Source organism: Trachypithecus francoisi, unplaced genomic scaffold (genome assembly GCF_009764315.1).
Source record: "Trachypithecus francoisi isolate TF-2019V2 unplaced genomic scaffold, Tfra_2.0 Contig00888, whole genome shotgun sequence".
Taxonomy (NCBI): Eukaryota; Metazoa; Chordata; class Mammalia; order Primates; family Cercopithecidae; genus Trachypithecus; species Trachypithecus francoisi.
In genome coordinates, this window is record NW_022680969.1 from 6837 (window position 1) to 32545 (window position 25709).

At 37.3% G+C, this 25709-nt stretch overlaps 1 pseudogene; it reads right to left on the minus strand.

The window, feature by feature from the left end:
* Window positions 1-1821: 1821 nt before the first annotated feature.
* On the minus strand, window positions 1822-24570 carry LOC117089779 (annotated as a pseudogene).
* Window positions 24571-25709: the final 1139 nt, after the last annotated feature.

Here is a 25709-nt window from a genome sequence, read left to right on the forward strand (position 1 = left end):
AGGAATAATTACATAAATTCTGAGATATTTGAAAAGTAGAAAATTGAGCAACTGTTGTTATTTTTCTACCTTTGATTGTAGATGATGTGTAAAATTAAAAATAATGTAGAAAATTTATGCATTTCAAAATAGCTTAAAGCTGAAATTTTTCCTTGGCTTCACATAGACATACTTATTATCTTAACTGATATAATTCTCATACTACACTAGTCATTTGCTTTATAAATACTCAAGATATTTGTATACTGCTTTAAATTGTACTTTTGCACGTGGTCTGGCATCTCCTCAGCACATCTTAGAGTCTCTGTGCGCTGATCCTGCATTTCTTGCAACTAAAACAAAGAATTAAAAACAACCTTTAGGTGTGGAAATAACCCAAATGCCCATCAATAGGTGAATGAATGAACAAAATACGGTTATACATAAATACTGTTTTAGACTATCACAATCTATTTATTAAAAAATGATCTAGGACAAATCGACCTATTACCTGTTTTAACTAAATTTTACTGGAAGGCAGCCAACCCCTTCAGTCTGCATATTGTTTATGGCTACTTTTGTGCTGTAACTGTAGTGTTGAGCTGTTGCAACAGGGATCTTATGGCTCACAAAGTCTCCAATAATACTACCTGGCCTTTACAGAAAAGTTTACTGACCTATGCTCTACGATTAAAACACAGTATTTTTCTTTTTTAATTTATATTTTATCAAATACTCACATTTAATAAATGAGTAAAATGGGGAAATATAGGAAATTACTTTATAGTAAGCATTTATATTTTTCAATTCCAAACACCTCTATATCAACTATAATTTCATTTCTTTTTTGTCTGTATCCATTTAATTTTGTTATAGCAAGAAAACTTGCACTTTTTTTTTTGAAACGGAGTCTCGCTCAGGCACCATCTTGGCTCACCACAACCTCCACCCACCGGGTTCAAGCGATTCTCCTGCCTCAGCCTCCCGAGTAGCTGGGACTACAGGCACGTGCCACCACCATGCCCGGCTAATTTTTGCATTTTTTTTTTTAGTAGAGACAGGGTTTCACCATGTTGGCCAGGATGGTCTCAAACTCCTGACCTCAGGTGATGCACCCGCCTCAGCCTCCCAAAGTGCTTGGATCACAGGCGTGAGCCATGGCATCTGGCCCATTTTTAACATTTAAAACTAAGCATCATCTTTCCTTTCCGGGAAACCACAATAAAATTTTAAAATAAACAGAAAAATAATTAAAATAGACAAATAAATTTCAGGTAAGATCCTACAGGTTCTGCTGATTCTCCTATTGAGTGGCAGGGCTCACGTCATCATTAGAAGATAATTGATTTAAAAGTGTATCTTAAACTGCAGAGATGTCCATTGAGCATGCCAAAGGAGAAGCCATGTTGTCAAAATGCCCACCTGACCCACCCAAACATCTCAAACCTACCCTTTGCCGACCTCCTATAACCCCATTTGTAAATTTTGTGTTTTTATTTTTTAAACAAGAGAAAGTAGACACATACATGTTGGCAAATGATAACTGTCCATAGTTCTATGACTATGACTACAGCCCAATAAAAAGTCAGAGTAAGGATTTTCATCAAAATCCTAATTTATTCTGTAGAATGGACTTTCTGTACAAGTTAACCAGAAACCCATGAAGTAAGTAAGCACAAGTCTTTATTCACACAGAAAAGTAGAGATTAAAACAAGAAAATTTTCTGAAACATTCCATTAGACATTATCCTCTGAATTAATCTGGCTTGTCTCCACGTGGCAATGAAAAAAATCACTAAAAATATACTGAAAAGAAAAAAATAATTCTCTAATCTTCTGTGAGAAATGATGTGCAATTCTCAACTTTCATAAGGGGAAATACTAAGAAAAATATTTGTAATTATAAAACACGGCAGAGATTGAGAAATGGGTGTATTATAATCAAATTTTAACAAAATTAATTATAATGAAAATACAAAAGAAAGCTCTCCACTGAAACTGGTGTCCTGAAACACTTGATATTATTTAACCAGCTACAGAGTAACTGTTGACATGCTAAGTTTCATACATACTTGACTTCTCAGCTGGCCTAATTTCTTTTTTGAATCTCGTGTCTCATCTTCTAAATTAACGTGACGTTGTGATGAAATCTCTAGCATAGCTTCTGACAGTGACTGTTGTTCAGGGCATCCCCCACTTCTCGCTGAAGCTGTCTCATGACTACCTGGTAAGATGTTATTTTTGTTACTGATTTTACATATCACTTATGATTAAATTTTGTTAACAGTATGTAACTCTAATGTATACATTTGGAGAACTATCACCACACACATTGATTCTTCTTCTTCATGTGTACACATTCCTATTTATTTCTGAATCCAGGTAAGGATAAAGAAGGTGTTATTTTGTGCCAAACTGGTGCTGTGTTACTCATACAACAGATTCAGTGCACTGATGAATGTGCAATGCTTAAAAACCTTCTGAGGTCTCAAAAGGAAACAGGCATGTGGGTGGGACTGGTGGTAGTGAATTTTACACTGTGCAGTGCTTTCCCTCTTTTTAATAAGACGCTCAAACCAACCTCAGAGTTCCTCACATATTCAGTCACCAGCTCAAATCATTCGAATCGATTTCCATCTCAGAAGAAAAGTAACATGCCAATGGCCTTAGAGGCTCTAGGTAACCTGGCTTCCACTTCCCTCCCTGACCTCAGCTGCGGTGTCTCTCTTCGCTAATCCCCACCATTCCTACCACCCCTCATTAGTCTAAAAATGAGGATCCAATGTGAAACTAATAAATCACAGACAGCTAAGCTGATCTTTGTACTGGACAAATTATATCCAAATGAGAGTCATTGAGCCTTGAAATAAAAATTATGACCATATTATGACTGAAAAATTGAAAGTAAGTTATAAATGCCAGTGGGAAGATTAAATCAAATATGGTTTTGGCTAACATTATCACATTTCCCCATATTATAATGTAAGAAAGATGTCTTTAAAGAACGGAATGGTTGTATCAATACATAATTTGAGACTGAATTATTTTCAGATTTAAGTCAAATTGACAGTGAATAAAAATAAAATTATATCAATTACGATACATTAAAAGCTATTGAGGAAGAATAATTTAAAATAGGAAATACACTTTAGTTCATCTGGGAAATGTGGAATTAACTGTGAAAGTAATCCAATCAATTGGATCAATTTCAAAATAACACTTTAGGTATGAATATTTCTTTATATCTGCTTTATCATAATCCTAAAATGTGGCAACATACAGAAATTAAAATTATTTCAACAGTCTAAGACTACATTATAAATGTTAGTCTATATTAATTTTGTAACTGAAATGCTTAAATTTTGCTAAGTGTCACATTGTCTTTACTCAAAGGAAAGGATCTCCTAGCTCTAACTTTTATTTGCTGGAAACAAGTTACGTTTCTAAGGTGATATAGCAGAACTGTTTATCATGTAGGTACTTTGATATTCAATTTGATTCAGTGTTTAGCCATAACCAAATAGACTTTAAATTTACTTCAGAAGGTTTGAAAAATACTTATTTTTCTTGATACTTACTTCTCCTTCTTCTTTCTCTTTTTCACATTGGCATTGTCTTTCTTTTAAAGAGTGCATTCCTTCATCAACTTATTGTTCTCTTCTAGCTTTCTACACTCAGCTTGAAGTTTTTCTACAGTATCTTCACATTTGGCTCGGATATTAATTATGTTTCTTCCTGATTGTCAGCTTTCTTGTGAGCATCATTACACTGCTGTTGATACAACAGATTTCGGCTTTGTAGTTGAAATAGTCCATCCTCTACAGATTGCTGCTTTCTCACGTATTTTCAAAAATAGGTTGGTCATTGTGGTACATGTGCTCAATGTTCTTCAGTCGACACTGTGTTCGGCTTAGGACTCCTTGTATGTGTCTACAGCCAATGTCTTTTCTTTGAGAGCCTCTCTTTCATAATGGAGCTCAGTTTCCAGGCCACTGGATGTACTCTCAACTTTAGAAAGTTGCTGAGAAAGAATCTGAATGTGAGAATTAATTTTCTTGTAAATGACAGCATTCATTTACTGTGCTCTGGAAAGCAAGCTGTCGGTCTCTTTTTGCTGACTGACACTGATCGTGATCACATAGGGCAGCAGCCAGTCTACAAGGGTATGATTCCATTTCTGTTTTCAGTCTTTGTGTGCTTTGTTTTTCCTTCTCTAGCTCCAAATTGAGCATTGTATTCTCATCCATCAGAGCATGAAGCTCTTTACTGTAACGGTTATTGTTTTTGTTAATGTTTCCTCATTCAGCTTTAGAGTCTTTTCAAGGTCTTCATTGTTTTCCTTTATAATTTCAATATCCTTGAAATATTTCTTTTCAGTTTCCTGGTTCTGATATTTTATTGTGTCTGTTTCCAGCCTGAGTCTGGCAATTTCATCCCGCATCAAGTGATTTTCCTGCCACAGGTCTCTTTCTTTTTCATGAGTATGAGAACTCTAAATAAAACAAAGAAAACTTTCAGCTAGCACCCAATAAAATGACATGTTATGATTTTCTGAAACCAAATAAGTAATAACCTGTTACATTTATACAATGAAAGAGTTGCCATCTGGAATCCAACTGGAAAAAAAAGTTGAATCAAAACCTCAAACTTTTAGAGCATAAATTCTCAAAAGTTCAAAATGTATTTGAAGACAATGAATCTATAAAAGAAAGAAAAAAAAAAAGAAACCACTAGAAATGACTTAAGAATCTCAGAATTTTTTTAAAAAAAGGCTTTTACTGAATTTCAACAAACCCAAAACATAAATGATTAAAAACTATGATTACATTTAGAAACTGGGTTTACACACTAACATCTAACCTTTACTTTCCCTATAGTAAGAGCCTTAGGTCTGCAGATATCTGGACAGATGAAATTTTCCAAATTCCTTAAGTTTCTTTTTTCTGTGAATATTTTATAGATAATTCTACTTTTCTTACATTTTTAGAGTGAGTTTTTAACCATGATATGTATTGATAAATGACAGATCTGGGCATTGTACTAAGCACTTTTGTATGCATACGTCAATAAATTCATTTAGTTATCACAATTCTGCAAGGAAAGGTCAAAAATAGAAGCAAGTTGCTGGATTTTTCCTAGGTCCTCTGACTCTGCTTCTAGTGCTCCTCCACCAGACCACAGTTACTTCCATGGGGTAGACATGCAAATACAATAGAAACCTTTCTTTCAAAACACCAAAGAAGATAACATTTATAAAGCTCTTCTTAGGAAATCCTGAGATCATATACTATTATGATAACTTTTATTTCCTTTTCACAATGTTTGAAACCGTAATTAATGTGAAATAGGGAAAACTACACTGAACTATGTCACTAGGAACAGATTACTTATCAACAAAATATCATTAAGCATATATTATGGGTTATCATTGTTTTCCAAAGGTCTTTGAGCTGAAATAAAATATAACTTTGAAGCCAGATTATAATAAATAGTTGTAGTTATAAGTTTCATTTATTTTTAAGATGAAATACAATTTGGGCTTGTTTTAGAGCTACATCATATATATAAAGTCAAAGGGATATTCTAAGTAATATTAATAAAATATTAGAAATGTAAAATTTTACTAAACATTAATTTACCTCATTTGAGTTACTTCTTACAGTCTTCAATTCCACTTCCAACAATTCGAGAGTCAGCTGAAGTTGTTTTTTCACTTCGGTTTGTGTCCTATACTGCTCTTCCATTATTTTTAACTCTTCCGTATCTTTTTCATACAACTCTTCAGCCTTTCTTCTTTCTTCTTCTTCTTCTTGTAAAATACAGCTGTAGTTAAATATACTTATCTTAAAATCCTTTAAAAACAAAACACTCACACGCTGGTTTACTATCCTAATAAAGTGTCAATGTTCTTGAATATTTTTCTTTCTAGTTTTCATGTTAATATCTCACTTTGATATCTTCCAAAGAACATACATAAATTGAAAGGTAGTAAGGAATGAACATCCTGCTAATTGATTAGCTTCTGTTATTATTAATTCTAGTAAATATTATGGAAAAGGATGTTGAAAATTATTAGGTAAAGCTACAAGTTAAAAATTACCTTTTCTTCACACAGTAATAATTACTCCTCAGTCAGGATGAATCATTTAGAGTTAGCTAATTTTAAAAAAAGATTTTTTTTTAATAAACAAGTTGATACCTTCACTAGAAATAAATTTTCATCTTCATGAAATATTGCAGGTATCCCTAAACATGATTTACATTGTAAGATAGCACCTTCAGATGTCTTCTCGCAACATATATCTCCAGATGACAATAATCCAAGACTAAGCTAAGGAATCTAAGATGTTACCCACACGTCTTATGTTTCGTTTTCTCGTAACACTTTTGACTTATTCTGTTGATTAGTATGTATTTTACAAGCAATTTAAAAATCCATTCTCAAACAAGACAAGATCTAATATTTAAACAACAAAGAATAATATCTGCCTTCCGCATAGAAGTTTGAATTAATTTAAACTCTGCAGCACAGACAGATGTTGACTAAGCTAATCGGTAATCACTTTCCATTTTACTTTTCATTCACTGCATATTAAGAGTAAAACTGGGCCAGGCGTGGTTGCTCACACTGTACTCCCAGAACTTTGGGAGGCCAAAGCCAGCGGATAACTTGTGGTCAGGAGTTTGAGACCAGTCTGGCCAAAATGGCAAAACCTCATCTCTACTTAAAAAAAAAAAAAAAAGTTAGAAAGGCATGGTGATGCATGCCTGTAATCCCAGCTACTTGGGAGGCTGAGGCACAAGAATCGCTTGACCCGGAAGCAGAGGTTGCAGTGAGCCGAGATTTCACCGCTGCACTCCAACCTGGGTGACAGAGCACGACTCTGTCTCAAAAGGACAAAAAAAAAAAAAAAAAGGTAAAACTGGTTAATTTTAAAAATAATTACTCTGGGTGGAGAAAAGTATACATTTCATACTCAAATTATAAATTATAAACTTTCTTAAAAACAACTTAGTAATATTAATCAAAGATCTCTTTTAAAAAGCTCCTATACTCTAACCAGATAGCTCTATTTTGAAAAATTTATCCAAAGAAATAGAAATGTAGAAAACTATGGATATGTAAGATGTTTCTTATAGCATTAATACAAAAAATTAAAACCCCCAATTTCAATTTATTAATGATATTTCCATAGGGTAAAATTCTATATAGTCATTAAAATAATGATTTAAAGGAATATGCAATTAATTATTAGAGAAGTATTCACAATTAAGAACTTGTGATATTTTATCCAAAAATTTCACATTCCACAATTTTAAGTTTTCTTCTCTAGTAAACCCTAGAAGGTAAGTCAGCTATTACAAAAATTATCCTACATATCTTTAGTATAAATAGTTCAAATATTTCTTTAAAACTAGAATGTGATACCTGAAATTACAGAGCTTTTGTTTACATTCAAGATTCTGATGCTCTAACTGTGATTTGGTTTCATCTGTTTCAGATAGTTCCTTTTGTAGCATGCTAATCTTATTTTTCATTTTTTGAAATTTTACTTTAAGTTGCTCACAGTTACATTTTTTATGTTCTGTTGATCTTTCACATGCAGCTATTGCATTCTTGATTTTCAATAGGCTAACAAAATCTGTAACCGGGAGAAAACAAAATAGAGATAAAATACATGAGTAGGTTTTTAAATGTAAAGGATTGTGCATTTCAACATGGCACTCATTCATACACTGAATGGATATGTATCTATTAAGTGCTTGCAATGTGGAAAATATTTTAAAAAGCTCTTCAGATAAAATAGACAACACGTCTGATCTTGTTTAGCTTAAAGTGTAGTAAAGAACACAGAAAAAAACGTGACAATTACAAATTCAGATAGATGCAATAAGAACACATAGTTTTTTAGTCACGTAAGAGAATCTGACCTATAGTTGGCCCAGGGAATATTTCTCTGAGGAAGAGAAGGCTACACTGAGAAACAAAAAAAGAGAAGGAAGCAGCTGAGCAAAGGAGGAAGCAAAGCACTCTGGCTAGTCTGCTGCATGTGCTGGAGTTCTGCTGCAATCTGCTTCCAGCCAAGAGGGAGCAACGGGTGCTGATGTTCCTCCTTACCTGAAACAACCAACACAGACAAAATATATTAAACAATGATTTTCAACACAGTGGAATCTGACACATTCCCTGAGCTGGGGCAGTGACGCTAAGAATCTAGTAAAACAAAAGCAGAAAGAAATCACAGGACAGAACACTGGAGAGGATAAAGCCGCAGAGGAGACAAGCCCTGGAGATCTGCAGAGGGCCCCTCTGAAGTATTTAGTGGAATAATGAAAAAAATGGATGTGTGCTAGGAAACTTCCTAAGACCAAGGGGTGGCAAGCGGTGGGGGGACACAATAGAAAAAGATGAGGAGAAACCATGCCTGGTGTTCACAAAGTGCCCAGAAGAGGGTCCATTACCCAAGAGCCAGGCCCAAAAAACTCATACTTCACAGGATGATAAATAATCCAAAAACTCTTGCCTCAGGAGTGCAAATTACCCAGATCTAGAAGCAAGAACAAAAAGAATTCTGTTTAGAAGTAAATCACTGTACCCCAACTAAAGCTCGAGACAGTAAGTGGAGGCATGAAAGGTATTTTTAAAAAATCAAACCACACCTGTAGAAATGCAAATTACAATGTCAGAGGTAAAAACTACAATCGAAAATAAACACAGATCACAATCATAAATTTGTCATGATGAACCATGAGAAACCCTCAAGCAACTAATACATAAATCTTCAAATAGAAAACAACAAAGACAGAAAAGAAATTTGAAAAATAATTGGCCAAAACCATTCTAAACCTGGCAAAATCCATATTCCCACAGATCCAGGAAGGAACTGTCTGGGAAAAAATAAATAAATAAAACGGTGACTCAAGCCTGTAATCCCAGCACTTTGCGAGGCCGAGACGGGCGGATCACGAGGTCAGGAGATCGAGACCATCCTGGCTAACAGAGTGAAACCCCGTCTCTACTAAAAAAAAATACAAAAAAAACTAGCGGGCGCAGTGGCGGGCGCCTGCAGTCCAGCTACTCGGGAGGCTGAGGCAGGAGAATGGCGTAAACCCGGGAGGCGGAGCTTGCAGTGAGCTGAGATCCGGCCACTGCACTCCAGCCTGGGCGACAGAGCGAGACTCCGTCTCAACAACAACAACACAAAAATAAATAAATAAATAAGAGTGTACCATTGTCATTTTCTTATACCATCTATGATGTGGTATAACATTACTTGAAGGTAGACTGTGATAGGTTAAAATTATATACTATAAATCCTAAATAAACCACTGAGATAGCAAACAAAGAGTTATATATAATAAACCAAAAAAGAAATACAAAATTAAATCATAGAAAGTAGCTGATTAATCTAAAGGAAAGCAGAAAAAAAGGGGAACAAATAGCAGCGAGACTAACAGCAATCAAACAGCACAATGACAGACAAACTTAACTATATTGAGTATCACATTATAAATGAAACTGGTCTACAAGCCTCAATAAAATGCAGACTGCCAGACTCGATAAGAAAGCAATACCCAACTCCATGCTGTCTATAAGAAATGTATGTTAAATGTAAAGAGACAAAGCGGCCGCAAGAATAGAAAAAGATACATGCTCACACTTGACAGAAGACTACTGAGAAGAAATGGCTCAATTAATATCAAAGTAGCTTTCACAGCAAAACCATTTCCAGCAATAAATAAGGTCATGTCATAATGATGAAAGTTTCAGTTAATCAAGAAGATATAATAATCCTAAATGTTTATGCCCCTAATAACATAAGAAATTCAAAATACATGAAGCCAAAGTAGATAGAACTATAAAAGGAAACAGACAATTTCTGAGTAATCTGAGATTCCAATACCCTTTACTCAGGAAGTGATAGAACAAGGAGGCAGAAAATTGGCAAGAATAGAGCAGACTTAAAAAACAGCATGCCTTTCAAGTACCTATGGAACACTTACCAAAATAGACAATATTTTAGGCCATACAATAAATCTCATTAAAAAGATTAAGTACAAAGAATGTAAGTCATACAAAGTACATATCCTGATCACAAATCAATGATATTAGAAACCAATAACAAAAATAATGCTAAGAAATACTCAAATACATGAAAACTAAGAAACACACGTCTAAAAAACCCTGGTTCAAAGAGACGATGAAAAAAGAAAATCTTTTGAACTGAGTAAAAATGAAAAAATAACATATCGGGGTTTGTAGAATGCAGCAACAACTGCACTTAAATACACATTTTTAGCACTAAATGTCAATATTATAAGAGTCTCAAATCAATAAACCTGACTTCTCCCTTAAGAAAATGGAAATAGAGGCCGGGCGCGGTGGCTCAAGCCTGTAATCCCAGCACTTTGGGAGGCCGAGACAGGCGGATCACGAGGTCAGGAGATTGAGACCACCCTGGCTAACACGGTGAAACCCTGTCTCTACTAAAAATACAAAAAATTAGCCGGGCGAGGTGGCGGGCGCCTGTGGTCCCAGCTACTCGGGAGGCTGAGGCAGGAGAATGGCGTGAACCCGGAGGCGGAGCTTGCAGTGAGCTGAGATCCGGCCACTGCACTCCAGCCTGGGCGACAGAGCGACACTCCGTCTCAAAAAAAAAAAAAAAGGAATAAATAATAAATAAATAAAAAATAAAATATGAGAGAATTAAACCCAAAGCAAGCAGAGGGATAAAAACAAACCATCTGCTGTGGTCTGAATGTTTGTGTTCCCAAAGTTTATCTGCTGAAATCTAATCACAAGGGCGGATTTTTTGAGGTAGTCAAATCATGAGAGCCAAGCCCTCATGAATGGGATTAGTGTTCTTACACAACACACCCCAGAGAGCTCCTCCACCCCTTCTGTCATGTGAGGATACAGAGAAAAAGAACACGTCTATGATCCAGGAAGTTTCCTTACCACACAGCAAATTTGACAGCACTTTGACCTTGGACTCTGCACACTCCAGAACTGTTAAGAAATCATTTTCTGCCGGGCGCGGTGGCTCAAGCCTGTAATCCCAGCACTTTGGGAGGCCGAGACGGGCGGATCACGAGGTCAGGAGATCGAGATGGCTAACTGCCCCGTCTCTATACTATTGGTGTAGTCCCAGCTACTCGAAAGGAGAATGGCGCGAACCCGGACAGCTTGCAGTGACTGAGATCCGGCCACTGCCTCCAGCCTGGGCGACAGAGCGAGACTCTGTCTCAGAAAAAAAAAAAAAAAGAAATCATTTTCTACTGTTTTAAGCAACCCAGTCTATGGTACTCCTTATACTATTGTTTCAGGAAAAAAAGAAGATCAGCAACACCAACACTTTGGAGATTGATAAATGTGAGAAATGTCTATTTACCCTGGCTGATCAGAAGAAGAGAAGTTACAAATACTAATTTCAGAAATGAGTAATGTCACATGATTACAGACTGTACGGATACAAAAAAAGAAAACAAGGTGACATAATTTTTATGTGTAAACATGACAAAATAGATAACATTAACAAATTACTTAAAAGGGAAAATTACTAAATCTCAACCAAGAAGCAATAAATAACCCGAATTGCCCTAAATATAAAAAAAAACTTCATAGCTGAGGACCATCCTACCAAAAGAAATTCAAACTCAGTTAGCTATGGCAGTGAACTCCACTAAACATTTTCATAAGAAATAATACAATTCAATACTAACGCTCCAAAAAAAAAAAAACAAAAAAGAGTACACCCCAACTTACTCTTCAATGTTAGCATTATCCTGAGCCAAAACCAGACAATGATATTACCAATTAAAAAAAAACTCCCTCATGAGCATGAATGTAAAAACTGAATCAATTTGTGAAACAACCAAGACATCCTCCAGTAGGTGAAAGAATAAACTGTGGTTAAACAGCCAAACAATGGAATATTACTCCATGCTAAAAAGATATGACAAATCAAACCATGAAAACACATGAAGGAACCATACATGCATATTACCAAGTCAAACAAGTCAACCTAAAAACGCTACTTTTTTTGTTTTGTTTTGAGACAGAGTCTTGCTCTGTCTCCCAGGCTGGAGTGCAATGACATAAGCTTGGCTCACTGCAACCTCTGCCTCCCAGCTTCAAGTGATTCTCCTGCTTCAGCCTCCTGAGTAGCTGGGATTACAGGCACCTGCCCACACACCCGGCTAATTTTATATTTTTAGTAGAGACAGGGTTTCGCCATGTTGGCCAGGCTGGTCTTGAACTCCTGACCTCAGGTGATCCACCCATCTTGGCATCGCAAAAGTGCTGGGATTACAGGCGTGAGCCACCGTGCCCGGCCTTAAAATGTTACTTTCTGTATGATTCCAACTATATGACTTTCTGGAAAATGTAAAACTATGGGTACAGTAAAAAGATCAGTGGCTGCCAGAGGATGAGGGACACCAGGAAAGGATACACAGGCAGAGTACTGAGGATTTTTAGGGAAGTGAAAATGTATATGACCCGCATACATGTCAGTGTACCTTAAGATCAAACCCATATGATGTATAGCACCAGTGTACAATGCACACTACGGGCTGCAGGTGATTCTGATGTGCCAATGTAGGCTCATCCATTATAGCAACTGTACCACTATGGAAGGGTTACTGATAAGGAGGGAGGCTACATATGTGTGCAGGTAGAGGTATTTGAAAAGTCTCTGTACCTTCCTCTCAATTTCGCTGTGAACATAAAACTGGTCTAATAAATAAACTCTTTATAATAAACCAATAAACACTTTATCATAACTTCTTTAGAAAATTGAATCCAACAGTATAATAAAAGGACAATACATCATAAACAAATGGGTTTTTTTTCCCCAGGACTGCAGGGTCACCTTAACATTCAAACATCGTTGTTATCTGCCAGAGTAACAACGGAAAACAGTAGATCCATAGAATCATCTCAATAGATAGAGGCATTTGATACAATTCAACACTCATTCCTGATTTTGTAAAAATGAAAAAGTCTCAGCAAAGTAAGAATCCAGGGACCTTCCTCAGCAAGATAAAGAGCATCTATGATGAACCTTCAGCTAACATGTATCATGGTGAAAAACTGAGTATGTTCCCCAGAAGATGAACAACAACACAGGAATGTCTGCTTTCACTGCTTTTATGCAGCATTGTTCTGAAGACTCTAGCTAGCGTAGTCAGGCAAGAAAAAGAAATAAAAGTCATCCCAGTTGAAAAAATAAATAAACTATCTTTATACACAACCATGACCACACAATAGTTTGAGTAAACTCTAACCTGTGGGCCCGCTTCTTGTCTTTGTCAATGAGCACAGCTGTGTTCATTAACATACAGGTTCTATGGCTGCTCTCATACTACAATGGCAGAGTCTATCAGCTACAAGAGAAACCCCTTTTGCCACAAGTCTTTAATAAGAGGGTACTTTGAGAAAGAAAAGGTTTGATAATCTTTGGTCTATGTAGAAAATCTGATCAAATCTACCAAGAATTAATAAGTGAGTATTATTAGTACCAGGACTAATAAGTGAGTTCAGTAAGATTGAAGTATACAAAACCAACATACAAAAATCAACTGTATTTCTATACACTCATGATACACAATCAGATTAAATTTTTAAGCATATCATTTACAACTACATCAAAAACTGAAACAGATAAATGTGATAAACTATAGAAAGACTTACACACTAAAAACTACACAATATTACTGAGAAAATTAAATATGACATATAATGCAGACATCCATTTTTTTAAAGAGTAGGAAGATTCATTATTGTTAAGATGTCCACTCTCCATAAATTAATCTATAAATACAACACAATTCTAACCTAATGTCCAACAAGCCAGCACTTGTTGGACATTTTAAATGACAAGGTGATTCTAAATTTTTTTTAAATTGACAAGCTGATTCTAAAGTTCATGTGGAAATGTAAAACTAGCATAGGCAAAACACAACGAAGAAGAGAAAATCAACTTCAACAATTATTATACATCAACAGTAACCAAAACAGTTGGCCACTAGTATAGGATGAATATCCCTTATTAAAAATGCTTGGGACTAAAAGTGTTTCAGGTTTTGGATTTTGGAATATTTGCATATACATGATGCAATATCTTGGCGATAGGACCCATGTCTAAACACAAAATACTTATTCACAAAGACATGGTAATTAAAAAAATACTTTCAATAATTTTGTGCATGAAACAAAGTTTGTGTATATGAGGTGAACATGTTTAGTCATTAGGATCATGCATATTAACCACACCCATAAGAATGGCTACAAATAAATACTGCAATACTTAGTGTGACAACACAGTAACCACAACTGTCCTGTTGTGCTGATGAGATGGAAATGGTACACTTTTTTTTTTTTTTTAAACAATTTGGCAGCTTTTTCTAAAAAGGGAACATAAAGCTGCATAGGACACTTTTGTGGGTTATGGATAACTACCTTGATTATGGTGACAGTTTCACATGTGTATGTATCTGTCAAACCTTATCCAACTGCACATTTTACATATGTGCACTTTAATGTATCAGTTATACCTCCCTGAAGCTACTGATTGTAGGAGCAAACACCTGGGCACTGGCTGTGACACAGAAACAAGGTGTGAAATGAAGTAGTATAAAGCTAGAGCATTGTCATCTTTACCTTATAGCAATGATAAGTGGCAGCTGGGTGTTAAGCAAACAGGTAACATGATCAGATGTGAATTTTAAAAATGTATATAATTATGATTGCAGAATAGACCATGGTTTTGGAAGGTGGGGTAGTAGGGAAAAGAGTTAAATAAGGTTATCACAGTATTCCAGGTATGAGATAATGATAACCTGACCCTGTGTGAAGCATAGAAGAGAAGCAGAGTCAACAAATAGATTTAAGAGTGTCATTCACACTGAGAAAGGTACAGTGGAATGATCACAGCTCTTTGGCTAACAGTATACAAGATACAGTAGTTCTCATTCTATGTTCACAAGAAGCATACTTCCAAGATGAGCATCCCTATAACACATCTATGTTACAGTGCTAAGCAATATCTGCATACATTACTATAGGATAGGGAAAGAGCCTTATATGTATGCGTTGGTCCTACCTTTACACTCCATTCCATGCTGTTCAATGTGTAACATAAAATTCTTATCATCAGAGTAAGGCAAGTCATCATCCTCTGAGTTTTTTTAGATGACCCAGTTACATCATTAAGGTCATCCCTGAAATATATTTGGCTTTTAACCTATAAAATAAATAACACTGTTTCAAAATGCCCTCAACATATTTATAGCATATACTAAATATACACCAGTGGGAATTATCCATCTTTTTATATGAGCAAAAACACAGGTACTTCTTAAAATAACTGACTTTGGTTAAAAGGGTGCTTTTATGAATGGTTAATGCTGCTTTATCAAAGTCAATGTCTTTACAAGAAAAGATTTTCTGCTTTTTTATTATGATCTTTTATAAGGGATTTTCAACAACATCCTTGACAATTTACTTTTACAATACCTTGCTCTTTTCATTAGAGGTTTTCCTTGCAAGCCTAAAAAAAAAAAAACCAAAAAATTCCAATCAGGCAATTAGTAAATACGTAAAATACAAAGAATATCTAAAACTTTTTTATATAAAACCTCTGTATTTGTAATTTCTCTTATTCATAATGTTTACAGGTAATGTTTTTACAGGTGATGCAAAATACATTTTTTTACAAGGGGAAAAACTAGGCCGGGGGAGGTGGCTCAAGCCTGTAATCCCAGCACTTTGGGAGGCCGAGACGGGCGGATCACGAGGTCAGGCGATCGAGACCATCCTGGCTAACACGGTGAAACCCCGTCTCTACTAAAAAAATACAAAAAACTAGCCTGGCGAGGTGGCGGGCGCCTGTAGTCCCAGCTACTCCAGAGGCTGAGGCAGGAGAATGGCGTAAACCCGGGAGGCGGAGCTTGCAGTGAGCTGAGATCTGGCCACTGCACTCCAGCCCGGGCTAGAGCGAGACTCCGTCTCAAAAAAAAAAAAAAAAAAAAAAAAAGGGGGAAAACTATAAATGGAAAGGGTGGTGCTACAGGACAAATGAAATATACTAATGTCAAAATATTAAATTTAAATCAAGCTTTCTGATCATCAAAGACAGAAAAAAACCACATTATTTGCAGTATTTGATAGAAAAATATGTATCCTGGGGTTTTCTCTCATCGCCCTTTTCAATACAAACAAAGTTTCACTGGTACTAAGACCTATTTGATAAATATTACTTACGTAACAGAATCCCTTTTTTAATGATAACATTAGCTAGTCGTTTCGGGACACACTGTGCGAGTACTGTGTACTATTCTAACACTGTGCGTATTTCCGTCACTTAAATCCTCCCAGCAACTCTGTCAAGTAGGTAACATGCTAGATACTTGATAAAGAAAGAAACTAGGCACAGAAAGGCCACATAACTTGCCCAAACACATAAAACTGTTCAATAGCAGACTAAGCATTCAAACCCAAGAACTCTGGCTCCAAATATGTGTTTCACAATACATTATGAAAGTAATATTTATTTTCAAGTAATATGATAGCAGATGAATTCATATTATTTTTCCATTTCTGAATATAAGTAACAATTTCTGAATCTTGCAATATTTTTAAAGTAAGATTTTAACCTTGGCTTTTCTTTTAAGTTCAGTGGTACAACTGCAGGCTTGTTATGTATGTAAACTTGTGTCACGGGGGTTTGTTGCAGATTATTTCATCACACACGTATTAAGCCTAGTACTCATTAGTTATTCTTCCTGATCCTTTACCTCCACTCATCCTCCGCTCTCCACCTTCCAAAAGGTGCCAGTGTGTGTTGCTCCTCTCAATGTGTCTGTGTGTTCTTACCATTTGGCTCCCATTTTTGAGAAAGAACATGTGGTATTTGGTTTTCTTTTACTGTGTTAAATTGCTAAGGATAATGGCCTCCAGCTCCATCCATGTTCCCGCAAATGACATGATCTCATTTTTTTATGGCTACCTAATATTCCTGGTGTATATGTACCACATTTTCTATATACAGTCTATCAGTAATAGGCATTTACTTTGATTCCAGGTCTTTGCTATTGTGAATAGTACTGCAATGAATATATGCATGCATGTGTCTTTATAACAGAATAATTTATATTCCTTTGGGTATATACCCAGTAATGAGACTGCTAGGTTGCATGGTACTTCTGTCTTTGAGGAAATGCCACGCTGTTTTCCACAATGGCTGAACTAATAATGTACACTCCCACCAACAATGTATACGCATTCCTTTTTCTGTGCAACCTTACCAGCATCTGTTATTTTTGTACCTTATTTTTTTTGAGACAGAGTCTCAGTCTGTCGCCCAGGCTGGAATGCAGTGGCATGATCTCAGCTCACTGCAACCTCTGCCTCCCAGGTGCAAGCAATTCTCCTGCCTTAGCCTCCTGAGTAGCAGGGATTATAGGCGAGTGCCACCATACCAGGTTAATTTTTGTATTTTTAGTAGAGACGATGTTTCACCAATATTGGTCAGGCTGGTCTCAAACTCCTGACCTCCTGATTCATCTGCCTCGGCCTCCCAAAGTGGTGGGATTATAGGCATGAGCCACCATGCCTGCTCTGGACTTTTTAATAATAGCTATTCTTACTGGTGTTAGATGGCATGTTATTGTGGTTTTGATTTGCATTTCTCTAACGATCAGTGAAGTTGAGCTTTTTTTCCATGTTTGTTGATCTAGTGTATGTCTTCTTTTGAAAAGTATCTGTTCTTGGCCTGGAGCAGTGGCTGACATCTGTAATCACAGCACTTTGAGAGGCCAAGGTGGGCAGATTACTTGGCCTCAAACAGAAGTTTGAGACCAGCTTGGTGAACATGGCAAAAACCCATCTCTGCTAAAAATACAAAAATTAGCAGAGTGTGGTAGGGCATGCCTGTAGTCCCAGTTACTCGGCAGGCTGAGGCATGAGAATCACTTGAACCCGGGATGAGGAAGTTGCAGTGAGCCAAGATCACAGCACCGCACTCCAGCCTGGGAGACAGAGCAAGACTAAAATAAAAAGAAAAAAGAAAAGTATCTGTTCATGTCCTTTGCCCACTTTTTATGGAGTTTTCTTTTGTATTTACGTTTCTTACAGATGTTAGATATCAGACGTTTGCCAGATGCATAGTCTGCAAAAACGTCTTCCCTTGTGGAGGTTGTCTGTTCAGTCTGATGACAGTTTCTTTTGCTGTGCACAAGCTCCTTAGTTCAATTTGATTCCATTTGTCAATTTTTGCTTTTGTTGCAATTGCTTTGGCACCTTCATGATGAAATCTTTGCCGGTGCCTATGTCCAGAATGGTATTGCCTAGATTGTCTTCCTGGGTTTTTATAGTTTTCAGTTTTACAGTTAAATCTTTAATCCATCTTGAGGTAATTTTTGTTTATGGCATAAGGAAACGGTGAACTTTCAATCCTCTGCATATGGCTAGCCAGTTATCCCAGCACCATTTATTGAATACGGTCCTGTCCTTGTTGCTTTTGTCAGGTTTGTTGAAGATCAGAGATTTGCAGCTGTGTGGTCTTATTTCTGGGTTCTCTTTTGTTCCACTGGTCCATGTGTCTGTTTTGAACCAGTGCCATGTTGTTTGGTTTCTGTAACTCTGTAGTATAGTTTGAAGTCAGGTAGTGTGATTCCTCCAGCTTTGTTCTTTTTGCTGAGGACTGCCTTGGCTATTCACGCCTTTTTCTGGTTCCCTATGAATTTTAAAATAGTTTCCTGTATTTCTGTAAAGAATGTCAGTGGTGGTTTAATAGGAACAGCATTGAGTCTATCAAATGCTTTGGGCAGTATGATATTTTTTTTCTTTTTTTTTTTTGAGATGGAGTCTTGCTGTTGTCGGCCTAGGCTGAAGTGCAATGGCATGATCTCTGCTCACTGCAATCTCCGCCTCCTGGGTTCCAGCAATTCTCCTGCCTCAGCCTCCCGAGTAACTGAGATTACAGGCGACTGCCACCATGCCTGGCTAATTTTTGTATTTTTAGTAGAGACAGGGTTTCACCATGTTGGCCAGGCTGGTCTCAAACTCTATCTTTGAACAGTGTTTTGTAGTTCTCCTTGTAGAGATCTTTCCCCTCTCTACGTAGCTGTATTCCTAGGTTTTTATGTTGTTGTTTTGGTGGCAACTGTGAGTAAGAGTTTGCTCTTGGTTTGGCTCTTCACTTGACTATTGTTGGTCTATGGGAATGGTAGTAATTTTTGCACATTGATTTTGTATTCTGAAACTTTCCTCAAGTTGTATCAGCTTAAGAAGATTTTGGGCTCACACTATGTGGTTTTCTAGGTATAGGATCATGTCATCTTCAAACTAAGATAGTTTGACTTCCTGTCTTCCTATTTGGATGCCCGTTATTTCTTTCTCTTGATGGATTACCCTGGCCAGAACTTACAATACTATGTTGGAAAGAAGTGGTGAGAGAGGGCATCCTTGTCTAGTGCCACTTTTCAAGGGGACGGCTTACAGCTTTTGCTCATTCAGTATGACGTTTGCTGTGGGTTTGTCATATATGGCTCTTACTATTTTGAGGTATGTTCCTTCAATAACTAGTTGAGAGTTTTTAACATAAATGTATGTTGAATTTCATCAAAAGACATTTCTGAATCTATTGAGATGTGATTATCTCAATAATAAACAGAGTAATCCTGTTTATTTGATTAATCACTTATTGATTTTTTTTTTTTTTTTTTTTTTGAGACTGAGTCTCACTCTATCACCAAGGCTGGAGTGCAGTAGTGCAATCTTGGCTCACTGCAACCTCTGCCTCCCGGGTTCAAACGATTCTCCTGCCTCAGTCTCCTGAGTAGCTGAGACTACAGGTGCATGCCAGCACACCCAGGTAATTGTTTGTATTTTTAGTAGAGACGGGGTTTCAGCGTGTTAGTCAGGATGGTCTCGATCTCCTGACCTCATGGTCCGCCCACCTCAGCCTCCCAGAGTGGTGGGATTACAGGCGTGAGCCACTGTGCCTGGCCTGTTCATCTGCACATGTTGTAACAACCTTGCATCACAGGGAGGAAGCTAAATGCTCACATCACAAAGAAAGATCTCAAGGTAACAACCTAATGTCACAACTAAAACAACTAGAAAGGCAGGAGGAAAATCTAGGTGAGGGAGTGACATTCTGAAAGCCAAGTGAACAAAGTGATATGGAGGAGAAAGTTCTCCATGGGGTCAAATAATGCTGATAGGTTAAATAAAATGAGATCTAAGAAATTATGTCTAGATGTATCACAGTGAAAAAATGAAAAGCTTGAGAATAACAAGTTTGGAGGAGCGGTGAGAGTGAAAATTATGACAGTGAGTTCAAGAGTGAATGGAAGGGAAAGTTGAGTCCATGAGTACAGATGGTTCAATCTCAAGGATATCATACCTAAGTGGCATTATCATGTATGACCTAATATTCTTCTTGTTCAACTGTATTTCCCAATCCTTTTACAATGATTAGTTACATAGTATGTTTTAACACTTTAAGCATTTTAAAAATTATATACATATGGCATTTTTATAAGCCAGACCATGGTATAAATGAATAAAGCCATAAAATTATAGAACTAGAAATCCCCTTGAGCATTTCTAGATTATATAAAAGTGATTACTATTTTGATCATGCTTATAAAGACCACAGAAAGACTAATGATTTCAAGGACAGTATTTTTTACTTGAGAAAACTCACCCAACTCTGAGACATTTTAAACTCATCAAATACACAAAGCAATTAGTCATACTAAAATACTCAATTCTGTAACAGGAATAAAAAGTGACAATGCAAAAATATTTTGTAAACTTAATTTTTGTAAATTATACAATATGAAGTCTACTGAAAATATGGTGTGGTTCATACTTTTCAAAGGAAGAATAATGATATACATTGAGAGTGCCTCTAAACAGGACATACACTGCATTGGCAGCTCCTTGGTTTTAAGCACACAGGTCAGCAAATTATATAAACAGTGTGTGCCAAATAATAAATAGTGTGTGCCAAATTCAGCCTACTACCTGTTTGTGTGTGTGTTTTTTTTTTTTTTTTGTAACATTGAAACCTATTCTTTTATTGAATGACAAGGAAACCTATTCATTTATTGAATGACAGTAATTCACTTATCAAGTGACAGAGTGACACCTATTCATTTATTGTCTATGAAAGATGTTGGACTACAACAACACAGACCCTCTGGTCCATGAAGCCTAAAAGTTACATAAAAAGTTGGCCAACTCCTGGCTTGGTAGATCAAAGGTCCTTTGATATACTTCGATAACTTTTAGCAATATTGTAAATCTTTATATAAATTATGGTTCCCCATGTGCAATCCCTTGGCAATATTCAGATTATTATAAAGGTCCAATATTTGAGCACTTTTGCATTGAGAAAAACAACAATTTTATAACTAACGATTCTGTTGGTAACAAAGTAAAGTGCCAACATAGCATGTAGCTAGCTTCCTTTTCTAACTCAGTCAACACTGTAAGTATTAAGATCATACAATATTGTATTCTGACAAAATTTGCTTAGGAGAATTGGTACTTGCAGAGTGGGGTACTGCTATAAAGATAATCTGAAAATGTGGAAGAGACTGGAAGTGGGTAACTCACAGAGGTTAGAACAGTTTCGAGGGCTCAGAAGACGACAGGAAGATGGGAAAAGCTGGGAATTTCCTAGCAAATTGCTGAATGGTTTTGACCAAAATGCTGATAGTGATATGGACAATGAGGTCCAGACTGACACAGTCTCAGATGAAGATGAGGAAGTCAGTGAGAACTAAAGTAAAGGTCACTCATGCTATACTCTAGCAAAGAGAATGGTGGCATTTTGCCCCTGCCCTAGAGATCTGTAGAACTTTACACTTGAGAGAGATGATTTAAGTATCTGGCAAAAGAGATTTCTAAGCAGAAAAGCATTCCATATGTAAGCTAGCTTATTCTGAAAAGCATTCATGTGGTCACAAAGATGGTTTCGAACTGGAACTTACGTTTAAAGAGGAAGCAAACCATAAATGTTTGGAAACTTTGATGCCTGACTACGTGGTAGAAAAGAAAAACCTGTTTTCTGGGCAGAAATTCAAGCCTCCTGCAGAAACTTTCATAAGTAACAAGGAGCTGAGTGTTAATAGCCAAGACAATGGGGAAAATGTCTCCAGGGCATGTCAAAAATCTTCCCAGAAGTCCCTCCCATCACAGGTGCAGAGGAAAAAATGGTTTCTTGGGTTGGGACCAGGACCCCGCTGCTCTGTACAGACCTGGGACATGGCACCTTGCATCCCAGCTGCTCCAGCTCCAGCCATGGTAAAAAGGCCAAAGTACAGCTCAGCTGTTGCTTTAGAGAGTGAAAACCCCATGCCTTGGCAGCTTCCATGTGGTGTTGGGCCTACGGGTGCGCAGAACACAAGAGGTGAGGTTTGGGGACCTTTGCCTAGATTTCAGAGGATGTATGGAAATGCCTGGATGTCCAAGCAAAATCTGCTGCAGGGGCAGAGCCCTCAAGAAGAACCTCTGCTAGGGCAGTGCAGAAGGGAAATGTAGAGTTGGAGCCCCCACAAAGAGCTCCCAATGGGGCACTGCCTAGAAGAGCTGTAAGAAGAGGGTGACCATCTTCCAGACCCCAAAAAGGGAGATCCACTGACAGCTCATTCCGTGCACCTGGAAAAGCTGCAGGCACTCAACATCAGACCATGAAAGCATCCACAAGGGCTGTCCCCTGCAGAGCCCCAGCGGCAGAGCTGCTCAGGGCCATGGGAGCCCACAAGGGCTGTCCCCTGCAGAGCCCCAGCGGCAGGGCTGCTCAAGGCCATGGGAGCCCACAAGGGCTGTGCCCTGCAGAGCCCCAGCGGCAGAGCTGTCCAAGGCCATGGGAGCCCACAGTTTGCATCAGTGTGCCCCGGATGTGAGACATGGAGTCAAAGGAGGTCATTCAGGAGCTTGTAGATTTAATGACTGCCAAGTAGAGTTTCAGACTTGCATGGGGCCCATGGCACCTTTGTTTTGGCTAATTTCTCCCATTTGGAATGGGAACATGTACCCAGTGCATGTACCCTCATTGTACCTTAGAACTAACTAACTAGTTTTGATTTCACAGGCTCACATCCTTGTCTCGGATGAGACATTGAACTTGGATTTGGGTTAATGCTTGACTGAGTTAAGACATTGGGGGCACTGTTGGGAAGGCAGTATTGGTTCTGAAATGTGACAAAGACATGAGATTTGAAAGGGGCCAGGGGTGGAATAATATGGTTTGGTGCTGTGTCCCCACCAAAATCTCATCTCAAATCGTAATCCCTACCTGTTAGAAGAGAGACCTGGTGGGAGGGCTGTTTCCCCCGTGTTGTTCTTGTGATAGTGAGTTCTCACAAGAGTTGATGGTTTTAAAGTAGGGGACTTCCTTGCTCTCACTCTCTCCCACTGCCTTGTGAAGAAGGTGCTTGCTTCTCCTTTGCCTTCTGCAATGACTGTAAATTTCCTGAGGCTTCCCCAGCCATGAGGAACTGTGAGTCAATTAAACTTAACTTCTTTTGTTATAAATTACCCAGTGTCAGGTAGTGTCTTTATAGCAATATGAAAATAGACTAATACAAGATGTGTTATCAAACCAAATGCTTTAAAGATACTTTACTGGTGAAATAATCACTACACTATAAATGCAACTTCATTTTTATAACAGGGTTGCGTACTACATTATTTTATGGGTATGACTATTTATTTCCTTATTAATAGACTTTTATGCAATCTCAAACATTTTGATATGACAATGCTATAATGAAAGTTTACCATATATATGTATGCATGCAATAATTTCATATAAAGAAATAACTATACACACACATATATGGGCCTATTGCATGTTATATATGTGATATATATGATATATCACATATATAACATATAATTAATGACCTTAACTGCTTGTGTGTATGTGTAAACTCCTATTTTCCTGTAGAATCTAGTCCCAGAAGTAAAGCTGTCAGGTTAATGAAATGACATATTTAAAATTTTGATGCATGCTACTAAACTATCCTTCAATAAAGATTTACCAATTTCATTTAGCAACAGTGTATAAGAGCATATCTTTCTTCACATTTGTCTAGTTATTTTTTAAATAAAACATCAATATATTGGAAAGACCGTATCTCATTGCTTGTTAATTTCCATTTTATTCCTCATAAAATTACAAAATTTGTTAATCGTATATATTAACCCAAATTAGAATTCATTTATAGAACAATTAACAATGATCTGCTGTTAAATATTGCTATAGGATTACCTATCAAACTGGTCATGCTCCTTCCTGGGAAATTGATGATTATCAGGTTTTCTGTTCTTTATTTTGTGAATTAATTCATCAACATCATTATCATGGTCACTGTCATCAGCATGGACGTTTCTTGAAACTTCCATTTTCTTATTTCTGCATTTCTTCATTTTTTCTTCAACCTTCAATGAAAGTTTCATACTGAGAATAGCTGTCATTTTATCTAATAGAAAGAACTTTTTTGTGTTCATTTAATTACTTGACTCAGTCTGTCATATTGGTCATGACATGATAAAGTACCTTGTGCTCACTTTCATCATTATATATAATTCTACATGTTATAATTTTTAGCCGGGCGCGGTGGCTCAAGCCTGTAATCCCAGCACTTTGGGAGGCCGAGACGGGCGGATCACGAGGTCAGGAGATCGAGACCATCCTGGCGAACACTGTGAAACCCCGTCTCTACTAAAAAATACAAAAAACTAGCCGGGCGAGGTGGCGGGCGTCTGTAGTCCCAGCTACTCGGGAGGCTGAGGCAGGAGAATGGCGTGAACCCGGGAGGCGGAGCTTGCAGTGAGCTGAGATCCGGCCACTGCACTCCAGCCCCGGCGACAGAGCAAGACTCCGTCTCAAAAAAAAAAAATAATAATAATAATAATAATAATAATTTTTATTGAAATTCATATAAAGTCTGATTTATTTCTGTTGGAGTGAATAAAATTTTCAAAACTTTCAAAATGGGCCCATTCCAAATTTGTGCTTTTATTCCCATTGCTGTCTAATATACAATCCCCCCCGTCCCCCGGTGCCCTTGTGACGAGCAGAAATAGAGAAATAAAAAGAAAGCCATGAAATCTGTCCTCTTCTATCTTTACCTCCTGGAGTTTATACTAAACGGCCAGATTTAGAGGATGTGACATTGTGGGGCTTCATCAAGAACAGAAAGGAAGCTTTCCCCTTTCTACGGTTAAGCTTTCTTTTCCCACTGTCTTTTATTTTACTTTTTTTCATTTGGATCCTAGGATATCAAAAATGTGAAGGTGCTTGCTGAAATACAAGAACCAAAATTTGAAACCACACAAGAAACAAAGTCAAACTGCTAAGATGCTACTTTAGGGTTCTGGAAAATGAGATGCTTTCCAAATTTCACATTCAGTAACCACGACATTTTATAGCTGGAGGATATAGAGTGTAAGAAATTATCTACTTTAGCCCCATTATCAAAAAAGATTAAATGATTCATCTAGCCGGGTGCGGTGGCTCAAGCCTGTAATCCCAGCACTTTGGGAGGCCGAGACGGGCGGATCATGAGGTCAGGAGATCGAGACCATCCTGGCTAACACGATGAAACCCCATCTCTACTAAAAAATACAAAAAACTAGCCGGGCGAGGTGGCGGGCGCCTGTAGTCCCAGCTACTCAGGAGGCTGAGGCAGGAGAATGGCGT